We start from the raw sequence: 5,130 nt of genomic DNA, 5'->3' as shown, positions 1-5,130 counted from the left end.
CATCTTTCCCTGTTTGTATATACACTTTGTGTTTATTTTTCAATAGCTGCAGTATATTTTTTTTCAATATTCAGTATAATGCAGTGTATTTCATCATCTGCTGTCTGGAGAGTGGGCAGACTTCTGTGGAGGGCCCGACAGTAACCATTTGAAGCTTTCTGGACCTGTGGTCTTAGTCCCAGCGATTCTGCAGAGCGGCCATCGGCAGCATGTCAACCATTTGCACGGCTGGGCTCCAGGGAAACTATTGACAATGACAGGTGGTGGGCCGTAGTTTCCTGACCCCTGTGCTATGCCAGAATTTCTTTTTCCTCTTCCCTACGAGTGGACCTAAATATGTTAATTCCTTTTCACCTTTCAAAACGGACAGCCCCTTGAACATTAAGAACTTTGCAGACCCTACATGGTCATTGTGCTTTCCTTGTCCAGTGATTAGAAAAAATACGCAGCGGGTGGGTGTGGTGCTCACACCTGTGATCACTTTAGGGGAGGCTGAGGTGGGAGGATCTCTTGAGCCCAGGAGTTCAGGAACAGCTTGGGTGATGTAATGAGTCCCCCCGCCCCCCAATCCCGTTCCTACAAAACAATTTAAAAAATGAGCTGGGCAGGGTGGTCCGTGCCTGTAGCTGCAGCCACTCGGAAGGGTGAGGCCAGAGGATGGCTTGAGCCCAGGAGTTTGAGGTTGCAGTGAGCCAGGATCGTGCTACTGTACTGCAGCCTGGGCAACAACTAACTGAGTGAGATCCTGTCTCTAAAAATAATAAAGCAAAATTAAAAAATACACAGTGACAAAAAGCAGCTGCCCAGAAACATGTACAACTAATAGTTCATCAGCACAGCAGATCTGCATGTATTTACAGCTGAGTAATAGTTCATCAGCACAGCAGATCTGCATGTATTTACAGCTGAGTAATAGTTCATCAGCACAGCAGATCTGCAAGTATTTACAGCTGAGTAATACTCCATCAGCACAGCAGATCTGCATTTATTTACAGCTGAGTAATACTCCATCAGCACAGCAGATCTGCATTTATTCGAAGAATAGTAGTATGAGACTGTAGACAATGCTAGTTATGTGAAGTCACGGACCCCTTGCAAGAAACCTGTGGCCCCTTGTGGGGCAGTCTGGCCACAGGGTGAAACCACCGCTCACAGTCCATACGCTTCCTTTGGGCTGCTCTTTTGTTTTGGACTCAAAAGACTCCGGTGGCAGGCTGTATCTTGTCAAGTCATTCTTAGGGTAGCAAACCCATCTATCCCCATCTAGGGCGAGGCAGCGTGCAGTGCTGTTTAACCAACGGCGCTATTTTCTTCCTTATTCTCTAATCACCGCCCTCCCCGGACTTCCCCTAGCCATCTTTCTTTCTTGGTTTTCTCTTTGCTAGTGCTTTGGGTGGGCCTGAGGCTCCTAAGGACTCACACCCCTGTTGGTGTCTAGTTCTGAGTTTGGGTGGTAAACCTCCAACTGCTGACTTGGCCCGAGGGGACAGACAGCAAGAAGTTAAGGGCGATTGGAGGCATTCCTCGATCATCTTTCCAGCTAAGAATAGAATAGGCCCTCCTCTGTGGAGGGTGTTCCTCAAGGAGGGAGGCCCTCCTCTGTGGAGGCTGGCAGTGATGTTTGAGGAAATAGGTCTGTAATTGTGTGAAAATGGCTTTCTCACCGAAACTCCTGGCCGTGCCCCTTGAGGGCCCATGGGGTCCAGCAGAGGCGATTCTGGCTCCTCCTTGGTGGTCAGCTGCTGCCTTCCGTACTATAGGTAAATGCTGGGCGGCAGGTTTTGTCCCGAGGGGGAACGTGTAACAGAACCCATGACTTGTGGGCTGATATTTGAACAGCCTTGTCAGGAATGCCACCTGTGGGATCCCTTGTAAAAGAGCTTTCTCCCACAGTCCAGAAAGTCCTGTGGGAACTAAAAGGAACAAAACGGAGGAAGGAAGGAGCAGGGACAATGCATCTTTCTCCAGCCCGGCCAGTGTATCCATGCATCAGTGACCCCCAACAGGACAGCGACCCCCACACATCAGCGCCCCACAACAGGACAGCGACCCCCACACATCAGCGCCCCACAACAGGACAGCGACCCCCACACATCAGCGCCCCACAACAGGACAGCGACCCCCACACATCAGCGGCCCCCACAACAGGACAGCGACCCCCACACATCAGCACCCCACAACAGGACAGCGACCCCCACACATCAGCGCCCCACAACAGGACAGCGACCCCCACACATCAGCGGCCCCCACAACAGGACAGCGACCCCCACACATCAGCACCCCACAACAGGACAGCGACCCCCACACATCAGCGGCCCCCACAACAGGACAGCGACCCCCACACATCAGCGCCCCACAACAGGACAGCGACCCCCACACATCAGCGCCCCACAACAGGACAGCGACCCCCACACATCAGCGCCCCACAACAGGACAGCGACCCCCACACACATCAGCGGCCCCCACAACAGGACAGCGACCCCCACACACATCAGCGCCCCACAACAGGACAGCGACCCCCACACACAGCGGCCCCCACAATAGAACAGCGACCCCCGCACACATCAACGGCCCCCACAATAGAACAGCGACCCCCACACACAGCAGCCCCCACAATAGGACAGCGACTCCCACACACAGCAGCCCCCACAGTAGGACAGTGGCCCCCACACACGTCAGTGCCCCACACGGTAGGACAGCGACCCCCCTACACACATCAGATTCCCCCCACAGTAGGACAGCGACCCCCCCACACACATCAGATTCCCCCCACAGTAGGACAGCGACTCACCACACACATCAGTGCCCCTCACACAACACACCAGTGTCCTCACGCAACACAGCAGTGTCCCCCACACAACACGCCATTGCCCCCACAGAACATGCCAGTGTCCCCCGCACAACATGCCAGTGTCCCCCACATGACACGCCAGTGTCCCGTGCACACACCAGTGTCCCCCACACAACACGCCAGTGTCCCCACACAACGCGCCATTGCCCCCACAGAACACACCAGTGTCCCCCACACGACACGCCAGTGTCCCCCACACAACATGCCATTGCCCCCACAGAACATGCCAGTGTCTCCTGCACAACACACCAGTGTCCCGTGCGCACACCAGTGTCCCCCACACGACACGCCAGTGTCCCCACACGACACGCCATTGCCCCCACAGAACACGCCAGTGTCCCCCACACGACATGTCAGTGTCCCCCGCACGACACGCCAGTGTCCCCCACACAACACACCAGTGTCCCCACACAACACATGCCAGTGTCCCCCAGACATGCTAGAGTTCCACTGACAGCACGCCAGCACCTGCCCCCGCCAGCAGACATTTCTCTCCCGTGCTCATCCCTCTCACCTTTCAGAGGGTGTTTCTCATCTTCCTGTTGTAACCTTTCGCTATTTTCTTGTTTTAATATCCTTTTATTCTATGTAGTTTTAACATTAGGCTATAAGAAAATTAAAAAAAAAAAAAACACCTGGGCCAGGGACGGTGGCTCACGCCTGTAATCCCAGCACTTTGGGAGGCTGAGGCGGGTGGATCACGAGGTCAGGAGATCGAGACCATCCTGGCCAACATGGTGAAACCCTGTCTCTACTAAAAATACAAAAAATAAGCTGGGTGTGGTGGCGGGCACCTGTAATCTCAGCTACTCCGGAGACTTAGGCAGGAGAATGGCTTGAACCCAGGAGGCGGAGGTTGCGGTGAGCCGGTATCATGCCACTGCGCTTCAGCGCAGGCAACAGAGTGAGACTCCATCTCAAAAAAACAAAAAACTCCCCAAAATAGAATGTATTTAATAAAAATGTAAGGTTACCACTCCACAAGGTAGATAGTAGCAGGTGCTGTTACTATCCGAGGTGGGAGGATCACTTGAGGCCAGAAGTTTGAGACCAGCCTGGGCAACATAGTGAGACCCCCCCACCCCGCGTCTCTACAAAAAATAATAATAATAAAATAGCTGGGTGTGGTGCTGCGTGCCTGTAGTCCTAGCTACTCTGGAGGCTGAGGCAGGAGGATGGCATGAGTCCAGGAGTTCAAAGCTGCAGTGAGCTGTGATCACACAGCTGCACTCCAGCCTGGATGACAAATCTGTGGAGTCCTAATGAGGGCAAAGGAGTCAGGCTGGCGGGACTGAGGGAGTTAAAGAGATAAAGCAGATAAGTTACCGGCCTGCCTTTCTTCATGGTCCAGGACACATAGCCCTCCAGTGCAGATAACGTGCATTACCCACAATCCTCCTGCACCCAACTTAATATCAAACACTTCCGTTTATCATCGGACACCTTGGCTGATAGAAAAATGCACGTTAGCTCCTTGCAGCCCTGGCGTTATCAGTATTGTGCGTAGCCCTATGTAGCCGAAACCGTCCTATAAAATCTCCGGGAGCCTTTGTCTCTGGCAGTCAGCTTCTCCTCCGCTGATCTGCCCGTTGCCTCCTAACAACGTGTTTTCATTCTTCCTCGCGTAAATCTGCCTTTCTTTACCCACAGCTGTCTTGGTAAATTCTTTTACCCCTGCATGCCACTGGCTCAAATGGTTGTCGCCCACCTGCGACAAGTGAGACCCTGACTGTAAAAAAAAAAAAAAAAAAAAGGTGGAGTGGGACTTAGAGCCACTGTGTCCTCCTGGTACCCGGTGTGATCTCCCTCTTTCTCATCTAATTGTCACAATAGCTCTATGCGGCAGGTATTCCATCTTTTGTTAGAGTTGAAGACGCTGAGGCATAGACGGGTCAACTGACTTCTCCCACATCACGTGGCAGGGATTAGAAGCCAGCACTGTCTGGTGTCTGAGTTCCTGCCTCTGATGTGTGAGTGATACCTGTTTCTGCCTCCTAAGTTAGGCAGTCTAGGGTAAGGGAGGGGACCCGCCACCTTCAAGCAGTTTATGTTGTCTGGTTTTGCTTTGTGAAAGGCCGAGTGACTACCTCACCTTGCAGGCTGTTCTGGAGGAACCAGGCAGCTCCACTCCCTGGCCCTGCTGCAGGGCAAAGAGTGAGCCAGTCTCTCTTGCTGCAGCCTCGCCTCAAATGGTCCTATTTCAGTTTTACAGCCCGCTCCTCATCACACTGACAGCTCATATCTCATACAGGGCATAGCTGTTATTAGAGGGCTGAGAA

Source organism: Gorilla gorilla, chromosome 22 (assembly GCF_029281585.2).
Source record: "Gorilla gorilla gorilla isolate KB3781 chromosome 22, NHGRI_mGorGor1-v2.1_pri, whole genome shotgun sequence".
NCBI lineage: Eukaryota > Metazoa > Chordata > Mammalia > Primates > Hominidae > Gorilla > Gorilla gorilla.
This window is presented reverse-complemented; position numbering follows the sequence as displayed.